General features: G+C 45.4%; 1 protein-coding gene across 2 annotated transcripts in view; it reads right to left on the reverse strand.

The window, feature by feature from the left end:
* LOC115083461 (gastrula zinc finger protein XlCGF57.1-like) overlaps positions 1 to 14,762 on the reverse strand; it is a 389,522-nt gene that overhangs the window by 133,309 nt on the left and 241,451 nt on the right. The window lies entirely within an intron of this gene.

Below are 14,762 nucleotides of genomic sequence, written 5' to 3' on the forward strand. Positions count from 1 at the left end.
AATAAAAATAAAATAAATCTATTCGAAGTGATACTGAGATGCTTGGGACTCTACTCAACATTTCTGTGTAATATTTCCAAAGTATCCTTTCTTGTAGACTGTAGTTCAACTGTATCCTTTTGAATGATGGTATCTTTCTTGTGATTCTTTTGCTATTCACAAAGTATCTTTTTTGAAGTCCAGCTTTACTGAAATTGTTTTATTGTTTAATTGAAAGCAATCTGTATCTATTTTGGCAATGTTGGTTTCAATACATTCTGCAAATGCATAACACTAAAGAGATTTTTAGAAGTGGTGTGAATGAGGAATGATTGATTAGGGCTTCTGATTAACATGTGTTGTGTTATTTTATCTTTTGATAATTCTTGATATCCTTTGACATTGTGTAATAACTTGCAACCTTTAAGTGTAAGACATTGATAAGACAGGCTAAGAGAGAATTAGAAAAGAAGTTGGCCGTAGAGGCAAAAACTCACAGTAAAAACTTTTAAAAATATATCCAAAGCAGAAAGCCTGTGAGGGAGTCAGTTGGACCATTAAATGATCGAGGGGTTAAAGGGGCACTTAGAGAAGATAAGGCCATCGCGGAAAGATTAAATGATTTCTTTGCTTCGGTGTTTACTGAAGAGGATGTTGGGGAGGTACCCGTACTGGAGAAGGTTTTCATGGGTAATAATTCAGATGGACTGAATCAAATCACGGTGAACCTAGAAGATGTGGTAGACCTGATTGACAAACTGAAGAGTAGTAAATCACCTGGACCAGATGGTATACACCCCAGAGTTCTGAAGGAACTAAAAAATGAAATTTCAGACCTATTAGTAAAAATTTGTAACCTATCATTAAAATCATCCATTGTACCTGAAGACTGGAGGATAGCTAATGTAACCCCAATATTTAAAAAGGGCTCCAGGGGCGATCCGGGAAACTACAGACCGGTTAGCCTGACTTCAGTGCCAGGAAAAATAGTGGAAAGTGTTCCAAACATCAAAATCCCAGAACATATAGAAAGACATGGTTTAATGGAACAAAGTCAGCATGGCTTTACCCAAGGCAAGTCTTGCCTCACAAATCTGCTTCACTTTTTTGAAGGAGTTAATAAACATGTGGATAAAGGTGAACCAGTAGATGTAGTGTACTTGGATTTTCAGAAGGCGTTTGACAAAATTCCTCATGAGAGGCTTCTAGGAAAAGTAAAAAGTCATGGGATAGGTGGAGATGTCCTTTCGTGGATTACAAACTGGCTTAAACACAGGAAACAAAGAGTAGGATTAAGTGTACAATTTTCTCAGTGGAAGGGAGTGGGCAGTAGAGTGCCTCAGGGATCTGTATTGGGACCCGTAATTTTCAATATATTTATAAATGATCTGGAAAGAAATACGACGAGTGAGATAATCAAATTTGCAGATGATACAAAATTGTTCAGAGTAGTTAAATCACCAGCAGATTGTGATAAATTGCAGGAAGACCTTGTGAGACTGGAAAATTGGGCATCAAAATAGCAGATGAAATTTAATGTGGATAAGTGCAAGGTGATGCATATAGCGAAAAATAACCCATGCTATAGTTACACAATGTTAGGTTCCATAATAGATGCTACAACCCAAGAAAGAGATCTAGGCGTCATAGTGGATAACACATTGAAATTGTTGGTTCAATGTGCTGCAGCAGTCAAAAAAGCAAACAGAATGTTGGGAATTATTAGAAAGGGAATGGTGAATAAAATGTAAAATGTCATAATGCCTCTGTATTGCTCCATGATGAAATCGCACCTTGACCAATTCTGGTCGCTGTATCTCAAAAAAGATATAACTGCAATGGAGAAGGTACAGAGAAGGGCTACCAAAATGATAAGGGAAATGGAACAGCTACCCTATGAGGAAAGACTAAAGAGGTTAGGACTTTTCAGCTTGGAGAAGAGACGGCTGAGGGGGGATACGATAGAGGTGTTTAAAATCATGAGAGGTCTAGAACGGGTAGATGTGAATCGGTTATTTACTCTTTCAGATAACAGAAAGACTAGGGGGCACTCCATGAAGTTAGCATGTGGCACATTTAAAACTAATCGGAGAAAGTTCTTTTTTACTCTACGCACAATTAAACTCTGGAATTTGTTGCCAGAGGATGTGGTTAGTGCAGTTAGTATAGCTGTGTTTAAAAAAGGATTGGATAATGTTGTGCTCCGCGGCAGTGGCGCCCCACGACCGCGTCCCCCTACCTGACTCTCAGCGCCATGAAAGCCCTGGGGGAGGGCTCCGACTCGGGCCCGTGCTGCCCGCTGCAGGGGAAGCCGTCCTGCTTCCCCCAGCGGCGTCTCCTCCACCGGGGACATCCAAGATGGCCACTGCCATGGGATCCAAGATGGCCGCTGTCAACTCATTTGCATTTAAAGGGACCTGGTCCCTTTAACTAGACTCACCTGCTTCCAATGATCCAGAGCAGAGGAAGTATATAGTGAGGCTTCCTCTGCTCATTCCTTGACTTGGCAACGTCTCTTGCGAGTGTTGTTTGAGTCTGCTTGCCTCGGTGAGTTCCTGCTTCTTGCTCCTGTTACGTCTTGGTGTTCTCTGGTTCCTGACTTCGGATTGGCTGACGGTGATTCTCTGGTTCCTGACTTCGGATTGGCTGACGGTGATTCTCTGGCTCCTGACCTTGGCTTGGCAAGCGGTGATTCTCTGGCACTTGACTTTGGACTGGTGAGTGTTGACCCTCTGGTATTCGACCTAGGACTTCTTCAAGACTCTGTCTCCAAGGGCCCACCTAAGTCCCAGCGGCCCGGGTCCCTACGGGCTCCTCCTGGGGGGACCGCGGGCTTCCAGGGCGAAGCTCCAGTTGGCCTTTGCACCATTGCCTGACCTTTCGAGGTCCACCTAAGTCCCAGCGGTCGGGTCCCTATGGGCTCCTCCTGGGGGGACCACAGACCACCAGTGGTGAAGACACAGCACCTCGTCCCGACTCCTCATCGCCTCCGTGTTCACCTCAGCCTCCAGTGCCAAGGGTCGACTGGTCCTACCTCCTGTCCTGCCTCTCCACCCGACGAGAGAGCCTACGGACCGTCCCGCCTCCTTTTGTTTGCTACCACAACTATCCCTCCAGGGAAAACCTTAGTTCCTCCGGGTTGCGGAAACAAGTCTTGGCATGGGCCCATGACTCCCGCTGTTCTGGTCACCCAGGGCAATCCCGGACACTTCAGATCCTGCGCTGCTATTACTGGTGGCCAAAGGTCAACAAGGATGTTAGAGCGTATGTCAGTGCTGCGCCCGCCACAAGAGAATCTTCGGCTCGACCCCAGGGCTCCTTCAGCCGTTACCTACGCCCTCCGAACCATGGACTCATGTGGCTACCAACTTCGTGGTAGACTTGCCACCATCCAGCGGCAACACAGCAATTTGGGTGGTCATTGACCGTTTTAGTAAAATGGCGCACTTCGTGCCATTGCCAGGACTGCCGTCTGCCCCGCAACTGGCTCAGCTGTTTGTCCAACACGTCTTCAGGCTACATGGCCTCCCTAAAAGTATCCTCTCGGATCGCGGACCACAATTCACTGCCAAGTTTTGGCGGGCCCTTTGTTTGAAGTTCGACGTCACATTAGACTATACGTCCGGTTACCATCCTCAGACCAATGGTCTCGCTGAGAGAACTAATCAGACGTTGAAACAATTCCTCCGGTTATACGTCAATGAAAAACAAGATGACTGGGCCAGCCTCCTGCCCTGGACCAAATTCGCACTAAATTCCCACGTCTCTGTGGCAACCGGATCCTCCCCGTTTCAGATAGTTTATGGGAAACAGCCACGACCGCCACTGCCTGTCCCCACCACGGTGACGTCTCCAGTAGCCCAGCTCTCGGCTGAAGAGCTGCATCGCCTATGGTTGTCCACAAAGCGCACTCTGATCAAGGCCGGTCAGACAGCTAAGAAGTATGCGGACCAGCACAGGAGACCATACCCACCTCTCCGACCGGGCCAAAAGGTTTGGTTGAGTATACAATTTATCCGGTTGAAGCTGCCATCCTCTCGATTGGCTCCACGATTCATCGGGCCGTTCCCCATCATCCGGCAGGTGGGTGCAGTCTCCTATCAACTGCGCCTCCCTCCATCTCTTAAGATACATAATACCTTTCATGTCTCTCTCCTGAAACCTCTGGTATTGTCATGGCCCTCCAGCATGCCTCCTACTCCCCAACCCGTCGCCTCCGAAGATGACCTCACCTATCAGGTCCGGGAGGTACTAGATGTGAGGAAGCATCGAAAGAAGTGGGAATACCTGTTAGCGTGGGAAGGCTTCGGCCCCGAGGAGAACTCCTGGGAGCCTCTGGCTAACATCCTGGATCGGAGTCTATTGGACCAGTTCCACCGAGACCACCCGTCCAAACTCAGGCCTCCAGGGAGACGCCCTAAAGAGGGGGGTACTGTTGTGCTCCGCGGCCATGGCGCCCCACGACCGCGTCCCCCTACCCGACTCTCAGCGCCATGAAAGCCCTGGGGGAGGGCTCCGACTCGGGCCCGTGCTGCCCACTGCAGGGGAAGCCGTCCTGCTTCCCCCAGCGGCGTCTCTTCCACCGGGGAGATCCAAGATGGCCACCACCATGGGATCCAAGATGGCCACCGCCATGGGATCCAAGATGGCCGCCGTCAACTCATTTGCATTTAAAGGGACCTCATCGCCTCCGTGTTCACCTCAGCCTCCAGTGCCAAGGGTCGACTGGTCCTACCTCCTGTCCTGCCTCTCCACCCGAAGAGAGAGCCTACGGACCGTCCGGAAGGTATACCATCCTCTCGTCGGCCAAGGGTCCACAAGCCTGAACATAACAGATAAGTTCTTGGAGGAGAAGTCCATTACCTGCTATTAATTAAGTTGACTTAGAAAATAGCCACTGCTATTATTAGCAATGGTAACATGGAATAGACTGTTTTTGGGTACTTGCCAGGTTCTTATGGCCTGGATTGGCCACTGTTGGAAACAGGATGCTCTGCTTGATGGACCCTTGGTCTGACCAAGTATGGCATGTCCTTACGTATTTTTCAAATCGATTAAGAAATTAGTGGTGTTACTTACCTTCTTTTAGGGTTTACTGATGGATATTCTATTTTAGGTACCTATGTATTATTTGTATTTAAAGCCTGGTTTTAATATACTATATCTATCTATATTCAGTACTCTGTGTGTGTGTCTTATTTCCTCTGAGTAACATCAGGCAGCACCAAAGAAAAAATTATTACAATGGAAAACTGTGTGAGACTTTCCTTTTCAGAATTAGCAATTCTCCCACTACTACAGTGAGTCCCTGTCCCAGACGGCTTGCAATATAAATTACTACTACTCATTCCTTTTGCAGAGGATAATGTGTAGAGCATGTATAGTGTGTATGTGTGTGTACACTATACATAGTGTATAATCTCCCAAAAAAGATTTTATTAATATTCCTGTTCTGGCTCACATAAAACATCCATGTTTTATTACCCAGGCAGCTAAACTTTCCCAATCAGTCCTCATGAAAAAGATTCTGTAAAGTCTAAAATTATTTATTGCACAAGTAAACTTTACTTACAATTGTTGCACTTCAGATGCAAGCCCCAGGCAAGAATCTTTGGTAACTGGAACTATGGCAGGAGAAAGGAGAATTGAGTTTCTTGTGTTGCAGGAGTTAGTTATTGTAGAGGTGGGAAGGATGAGAGGAATGAGGCTGATTTAGCCCATAGAAGAAGGCAATAAGAAGGAAGGTGAAACCCAATCCATTTCAGGGGGTAACACAGAGCACACAGCTACTCAGAGGCAAGCATGGAGCAACTGCTACGTGGCCAAGAGCTGCCAAAAGAAATGCCTTCACACAGCTAGAGGCAGAGGACAAGGTCCAATGGCAGCGAGCCTAAGAACCATGTAACACAAGGGGGGCATGAAGGGCAGTCCTTTGAACCTATAAGGAACCCTGGAAAACTTAAGTTATTTTATTTAACAACTTTTTTATACCGAATTCGTGGGTACAGCATATCGGTTTACAAGGAACTAGGAGAAATACAGCAAACAGTAGGTAGGGGAGCAGTAACAAAGAGGGGGACATAACAAGGCCGAAGGCAAAACGTGTAGATGGTTCAATGGAAGCAAATAACATGAGAAATAAGGTTATGTAATGTAGAGTAGAATACTAATAAACATAATAATAACATAAAAGTAGTTAACAATAAAGATAACAAAACAATTAACATAATAATAATAGGCTGAATAGGATTTAAGCTCTCCCAATGGTGAGAGAAAGAGAAGGGGGGGGCCTCTTAAAGAAAAAGGCTCACAGAATTTTTATCGTAGGTTACATACAGTGCTTCATTATTAAGAATCCTCAGAAGTGAGGACTGCACTAAACACAGTTAAATTACACTACAGACAGATACAAACGTGTACCCATGGCTGGGGACAGAACACTCCCCCATCTGGTATCGCAAGATATCACTATATCATTTGTATATCATTATGCAACAGTGCAAAGATCACTATAACTGGATCCTTCGACGTTCAGGGAGGTTCACGATCATCTCGGTCTCTCAGTCATCCAGGCGATGTCTTCTTCAAAGGGTTTCACCAAAGCTGAAACGAGAGACAGACAACACAAAGAGAAAAAAAAAAAAAGAGTCTCTGAAGTGGCCAACAGTACACGGAGTTCAAGTCTCTTCCTGAGGCATGAGGAGCACCACATCATAGATGGGCCTGTAGAAGGTCTTGGCTGTCCCTTGGTGCAGAGTCTTCAATCTTGCGATCAAGTCCGTCGTTTCCAGGATAAGTCTTGACGACGAGACCCAAAGGCCAACTGTTGCGTTAGGCTTGGCCGTCCTTGAGAAGAACGAGGTCACCTTCTCGGATGTTGGGCTTATTGGACTGTCACTTGCTCCGATACTGAAGAGTTGGCAAGTACTCCTTCTTCCGACTCCAAAAGGAGTTGGCAAGCTGTTGGACTGGTTTCCACTGATGCTTGTAGAGCTCTTTTCCATCAAAGTCTCCATGTGGCACAGGAATACCAATAGTCTTTTGCATTAAAAGCATGGCTGGAGTTAGGATCAGTGGGGACTCAGGGTCAGATGACACTAGAACTAGCGGTCTTGCATTTATGATGGCTACCACTTCTGCCAGAAAGATGGTTAAGACTTTGTGGGTGAGCCGAGTTGGCTTGGTTTCTGTTAACATGGCATTAAGGATGCAGCACGCTATGCCGATCATGCGCTCCCATAATCCTCCCCTGTGTAAATGGGGAGGATTGAATATCCACGTATATTTCTGATCACAAAGGTACCTTTTAATGGTAGGATAGTCAATCTCAACAGATGCAATGTTCAACTCTTTACAGGTTCCCACGAAGTTAGTTCCACAGTCGGAGTGAATCTGAATGGCTGAACCTCTGATCGCGAAGAATCTGCGTAATGCATTTATGAAACTTGAAATGTCCAGAGGTTCGATAACCTCAATATGCACAGCACGAATGCTCACACAGTTGAATATCACTGCCCAACGCTTGTTATTCATCCATCCACCTCTGGTACAACTGGACATAACTGACCAGGGTCCGAAAACATCTAGCCCCACATAGGTAAACGGGAGCTCAGTGTTGAGTCGATCTGCTGGCAGATCGGCCATCTATTGTTGTTGAAGATTCGCAAATTACGCAGCACACTTAATGCATTTGTAAATTACAGAGGTGATGCATCGTTTCACTCCCACAATCCATAATCCTGTGGCTCTGATGGCTCCCTCTGTAAAGTGCTGGCATTGGTGTTTGACCTGTTCATGGTAGTGTCGCACGAGCAGGGTGGCTATGTGGTGTAGGCTAGGAACAGGGTTCTTTTCACCCCCATCTAGTTCTGCATGGTAAGGCGGCCACCAATTCTCAGTAGGCCATCTTTATCAATTAAAGGGTTCAACTTCCGAAGCGTACTGTCCTTGGGGACGTTCATGCCTCTGCTGCTGCATCTACATTCTTCTGCATATGTTTCCTGTTATACACAGTGTAAGATGGCACTCTCTGCTTGAAACATATAGAAACATAGAAACATAGAAATGACAGCAGAAGAAGACCAAATGGCCCATCCAGTCTGCCCAGCAAGCTTCCCTCATTTCTTCTCTCATACTTATCTGTTTCTCTTAGCTCTTGGTTCTAATTCCCTTCCACCCCCGCCATTAATGTAGAGAGCGGTGATGGAGCTGCATCCAAGTGAAATATCTAGCTTGATTAGTTAGAGGTAGTAGGGGTAGTAACCGCCGCAGTAAGCAAGCTACACCCATGCTTATTTGTTTTTACCCAGATTATGTTATACAGCCCTTATTGGTTGTTTATCTTCGCCCCTGCCGTTGAAGCAGGGAGCTATGCTGGATATGCGTGAGGTATCAGTTTTTTTCTTCTCCCCTGCCGTTGAAGCAGAGAGCTATGCTGGATATGCATCGAAAGTGAAGTATCAGGCACATTTGGTTTGGGGTAGTAACCGCCGTAACAAGCCAGCTACTCCCCGCTTTGTGAGTGTGAATCCTTTTTTCTTCTCCCCTGCCGTTGAAGTTATGCTGGATATGCGTGAAGTATCAGTTTTTCTTTTCCCCTGCTGTTGAAGCAGAGAGCTATGCTGGAAATTCGTTATGTATCAGTCTTTCTCCCATGCCGTTGAAGCAGAGAGCCATGCTGGATATGCATCGAAAGTGAAGTATCAGGCACATTTGGTTTGGGGTAGTAACCGCCGTAACAAGCCAGCTACTCCCCGCTTTGTGAGTGTGAACCCTTTTTTCTTCTCCCCTGCCGTTTAAGCAGAGAGCTCTGCTGGATGTGTGAAGTAACAGTTTTTCTTCTCCCCTGCTGTTGAAGCAGAGAACTATGCTGGATATGCATTGAAAGTGAAGTATAAGAATGGAGTGATCAAGCTAGTTGAAAGGCATCAGGAATAGAGGAAGGTGGAGGTAGTAATTTGGATATTTGGTTTGGGGTAGTAACCGCCGTAACAAGCCAGCTACTCCCGTCTTTGTGAGTGCAAATCCTTTTTTCCACATTTCCTCTTGCTGTTGAAGCTTAGAGTGATGTTGGAGTCACAGTAACCATGTGTATGTTTATTGAATAAGGGTATTGTCTCCAGGCAGTAGCCATCATTCTGGCGAGTCACCTACTCTTCATTGGCGGCCTCTTGACTTTATGGATCCACAGTGTTTATCCCACGCCCCTTTGAAGTCCTTCACAGTTCTGGTCTTCACCACTTCCTCCGGAAGGGCATTCCAGGCATCCACCACCCTCTCCGTGAAGAAATACTTCCTGACATTGGTTCTGAATCTTCCTCCCTGGAGCTTCAAATCGTGACCCCTGGTTCTGCTGATTTTTTTCTTATGGTAAAGGTTTGTTGTTGCCTTTGGATCATTAAAACCTTTCAAGTATCTGAAAGTCTGTATCATATCACCTCTGCTCCTCCTTTCCTCCAGGGTGTACATATTTAGATTCTTCAATCTCTCCTCGTACGTCATGCGATGAAGATCCTCCACCTTCCTGGTTGCCCTTCTCTGTACCGCTTCCATCTTGTCTTTGTCTTTTTGTAGATACGGTCTCCAGAACTGAACACAGTACTCCAGGTGAGGCCTCACCAAGGACCTGTACAAGCTCACTCACCGACAGGGTTCTATGCAAAGGTGCCATCGATGACAGGTGTCCAGTCTGTCATCAGCTGATTGGTGTCTTGAGAGTGTTATATGAATGAGGTGCACTATTGCTCTCTTCAGTGTTGTCCAACTTGAGAAGCGAAAGAAACGATGAGCTCCCAAATTGCTTTCAGGAACAATAGTGGTGAAAAGAGTAGTTGTGGTTGGGCAAATATCCGAATCAGCGTCGGGATCTGCAAGAGCAAATGAGTGCTCAGGGGCCCTTTGCTCTGGTTTCCGGAGAAAATCTGGTCCTGTCAGCCACATTGTCTTCATTAAGTGGGATGCTGGTACAATTCTTGTAGCGTGATCAGCTGGATTCTGGTCGGTGGGCACATTATGTCATTGTTCTGGGCATGCTGACTTACTTATACGCTCAACTCTGTTGCTGAAGTACACATGGAACCTTCTTGTCTGGTTGTAGATGTAGCCCAGTACTACCTTTGCTGTCTGTGTAAAGATGGATAGCATCAATTTGAATGTCTATTTCAGCTGTTATTAACTCCACTATTTCCACTGCTAGCACCGCTCCACACAATTCCAGATGTGGTATGGTATGGTTAGGCTGTGGTGCTAACTTGGCTTTGCCGAAAATGAAACAGACATGCACCATTCCTTCTGCGTCTGTCACTCTCAAAAAGTCTACCGCAGCTATGGCCTTCACAGATGCATCAGAGAAGATGCAGATTTCTTTGTGGCTGGCTGTATTAAGTGGTACTGGAACATAAGTGCGTGGTATATGGAACTGTTCAAGCACTTTTAGGGAGCTCTTCCATTTTTCCCATTCTGGCTTCATTGCTTGAGGTAGTGGGGTGTCCCACTGAGCAGTACTCGATGAGAGCTCTCTTAATAAGGCTCTTCCTTGTATCGTGACTGAAACCACAAACCCCAGTGGATCATACAGGCTGTTGACTGTGGACAAGACACCTCGGTGAGTATACGGTTTATCTTAGGTTGAGACTTGAAACGTGAAGATGTCTCTCTTTAGTTCCCAATTTAATCCAAGATTTCGTTGGAGAGGAGGTGTGTCCACTCTCAGGTCCAAGTTCTTTAAGTCTTTGGCATGATCATCTGAAGGAAATGCTTTCATTACTTAAGAACTATTGGAGGCTATTTTGTAGAGCTTTAGATTGGCATCTGCCAGCAATGTTTGTGTCATCCTTATTAAATCAAATGCTTCCTCTGCAGTAGGTAAGGACTTTAGTCCGTCAACTACATAGAAGTCCCTTTCTACAAAGTGTCTGGCATCTGCGCCGTACTCTTTGTCTCCTTCTTGGGCAGTCCTTCTGAGCCCGTATGTGGCTACTGCAGGTGATGGACTATTACCGAAGACGTGCACTCGAATCCGGTATTCCACAAACTACTTATTGATGTCATTGTCACGGTACCATAGGAATTTTAGGTAATTTCTGTAGTCTTGATGCACGATGAAGCAGTTGAACATTTGTTGGATATCAGCTGTCACAGCAACTGCTTCTTTTCTGAAGCGGATCACTATTCCTAACAAGTTATTGATCATATCAGGTCCCGTGAGAAGTACATTGTTGAGTGAGATTCCATGAAACTGTGCACTGGATTCAAAGATGATCCTGATCTGGCCTGGTTTCTGCGGATGGTATACATCAAAGGTAGGCAAGTACCAACACTCTTCATTATCTCTTAAGGGTGGAGCTAGCTCTGGGTGGCTATTGTCCAACATGTCGTTTCTGAAGTTAATGAAGTGTTACTTCGTCTCCGGTTTCCTTTTCAGAGTTCTTCGCAGTGACATAAGTCGTGAGAGTGCTTGGTCTCTGTTGTTAGGGAGTCGAGGTCTGGGTGTCCGGAATGGTAGAGGAGCTACCCAGCTAGTTGATTCATCTATGAAGAACTCTTTATTCATAATTCTTAAGAATTCTCTGTCTTCCACAGAAAGAGTTGGTTTGTCATCATCCTTGGTGACTTGAAACACTGAGTCCCCTATATATTCTTCTACATCTGATGGAGAGGTGATCTGACTGGTAGCTGAATTGAGATTCAGTTCCTCACAGCTTAGGATCTCCTTGGTGCTTAGATGGTTAGAACATGGTTCAAATAGAGTAGGACGTCCATTCTCTAAGACACTCATAACGTATACATGAACGCTTGGTCTCCTTGTTCGATTCAAGCAGACATCGCCAACTGTCACCCATCCCAAAGCGAGTCGGTAAGCATAGGGAGCAGTTGGTGGACCATCACATATCTCTAGGACCTTGATCAGTGCTGGTGTATCTCTGCCCAATAACAGCAGGATTTCTGCTTCCAGATCTAATGGTAGGAGCTGATGCATTATGGACTTTAGATGAGAATGGTGCCAAGCGGCTTCTAGTGTAGGAATCTCATCCCTGTTGCCAGGCATCTGGTCGCACTTGAGCGTGGGCAAGTTTGACTTGTTGCTGCCGTCTACCACCTCTATTACATATCCACTTGCTCCCTTCCCTGTCACTCGGGTAACCCCTGAGCAGGTTTTTCAGGTGTATGAGTAGTGGTCATGGATATCAAACAAGTCAAAGAATTCTGGCTTTGCCAGGGATCTGTTGCTCTGCTCAGCTATGATGACATACATTTTGACTGCCTTCTCAAGCTGCTCCTTGGGATACACTCTAGCCAAGCATATCTTTGTGCAGGATTTCTCACTGCTATTTCACCCACACACTTGTGTGCATTTGGGGATCACTTCAGGTTCTGGCATTTGTTCTGCCTTTTCTTCCCTGCCGTGGTTTGAACTAGGGTGTGAGGTTCCTGAAGGATGAAGTTTTGCTCCATCAGGGTGCAGGACGCTATCATGTTGGTCACTCCTGCACTCCAAACATTTAATGGCTATTTTACAGTCTTTAGCCATATGACTAAATGAAGAACACCGGTAGCAAATTCTGTACTTTTTAAACAGTTCTTTTCACTTTTTTAAAGGTTTCCCTTTGAATCCTCAACACTTTCTTGAGTGGGTGAGGTTTCTTGTGTATTGGACCCTGTCAGTCTGGATCCTCTGCTCTATCCATACTAGGAAGTTGATCTGATGTAGGTGACACTTCCGTTTTATGCACAGAAATGGGCTTCCTGCTGCTGCTATGCTTATTGGTTGGCCTCTCATTCACTCGGTGGCTGATTCTGTGCATTTCATGTGTACTGAATGAGAAGCTAGGGTCGTTCCTATGCCTTGCTAAGTCTCGTATGAACTTTGTGAAGACATGGAAAGGTGGGTACTCTTTTTGGTCTTCTTTGTCCATGCACCATGAGAGGCTCATTGATCTTGTATATCATGTGGCAGTTTGTTTATGATGGTCTTCGTGAGGTGTCCAGAAGGTTCAGACCCGGATAGAAGAGTTCAGCCTTAGCTGTCTCCACCTCTTGGAGGAGATCTCCCAATTCTTGTAACTTTCGGTTATCTCTACTGGACATTTCTGGAAAGTTTTCCATTTTCTCAAACAACGCATTTTCTATGGCAACTGGATCCCAATAATATTGCTCAAGTCTTTTCCATACTTCTTTTAGCGCTTTAAGGGGATCATGTGGGTAGACATTTTTTAATCTTTTCACATGTTTTACCGATTCACGTCCCAACCATTTTACCATCAGGTTTATCTCTTCCTTTCTCATATCCTCCACAGCATCTTGGAAATCAGATTTCCATGCCCTGTAACTCTCAGGGTGGTCGTTGAACTCGTAAAGCCCCGCGGTTATGAATTCCCGGCAGGTCATGTACCTTGCTAGATCTTCCCTTTATGAAGACTCATTCTGAAAGGCAGTAGGTATTGATGGGTGGGTGTCTTGTGGCTGACTATGCACGTCACCTTTGTTGAACACTGGCTCAGGATGTGGTTGCTCAATTGCCTGTTTAGACACAGGGTATTCAATTGGAGCCCTTCCTGATTGTAGTTACCTAGCTCTCTTTCTTGTTCCCAATCCCCATGGGATGCTGGGATCCATGTTTGCACTGAAGTGTTTTCCTTAGGTTATATACCTGGCCCATGAGTTAGTTGCAATGCATCCGTGTGATTCAGAGCCGATGGATCACTGCAATGGCGTTTGGCATTCATGGCATTTCAGGTCCGATTTCTTCAGACAAGACAGCCATAGGTGAGGGGGAAGTGCGCTCTCTCAAGAGGCAGTGTTTTGGTGCTGGCGTGTGTTGGAGGGTGAGCCGTGACATACTCAAGTGTCCACTGAGCCATATCCTGCTGGACCATGGAACTGAATGGGTCTTCCCCACCGTCTTGGTCTAGGGCCGCATCAAATACCTTAGCTTCAGCTTCAAGGGCTGTTGCCTCTCTTTTCTGTTGCAACACATCCAAGGCAATATCTAGTTCAGCCTTTCTGCGTGCCTCAACAGCAGCTGTAGCAGCGGCCTTCTGTTGCTCTTCTTCTATTCTGAGCCTTTCCATTTTAAGGGCTGCTTCTTGTTCAGCAAACTGCATGCGTATCATGGCTGCTTGAGACTCTGCTTTCTTTTGGATGGCAGCTGCGCTGAGTTGAGAATGGTTCGAGTGTCTTGATCCGTATGACCTTCCTGACCTTGTTGTATGCTTAGAGGTGCAAGAGTGCTGAGAGTCGGCCTCACTTATTGAATCGCTTGCTTCTGCGCTGTTAATGGTATCCATTACCATTCTCTGGCATATTTGGTCTAAATTCTGTTGGTGGCCTTTTTCTTCAAGGCTTTCTGCAGTGTTAATTCATGTTAAGAACTTGAGATACTCTGCTGTGATGAGCTGACAGGTCTGGAAATGTATTTATTTATTTAAAAACTTTTCTATACAGTCGCTAAGTTATATACCATCGCAACGGTTTACAAATAGGCACATAGACTAAGGTAAGTAAATGTAGGATATCTTACATTCTAACAGGTGCCAATAAAGTTCGGTGACAATTTCATAAATAAAATCATTATTTGAGTAATGTTGGTCAAGTCCAGGTATATTATTGAGTTACTATCGCTGTGAAATATTACTTCTTAAAAGTAGGATTGATTAAATTCATTCTCATCTGCATTACCTTGTACTTTCATTCTCTACCCTCCACACTCTTTAGTGAAGGCTTTTTTAAAGAGCCATGTTTTTAGATTTTTTTTAAAAGTTTTGAGATTATTCTGTAATCTGAGT

This window comes from Rhinatrema bivittatum, chromosome 2, assembly GCF_901001135.1.
Source record: "Rhinatrema bivittatum chromosome 2, aRhiBiv1.1, whole genome shotgun sequence".
Lineage (NCBI taxonomy): Eukaryota > Metazoa > Chordata > Amphibia > Gymnophiona > Rhinatrematidae > Rhinatrema > Rhinatrema bivittatum.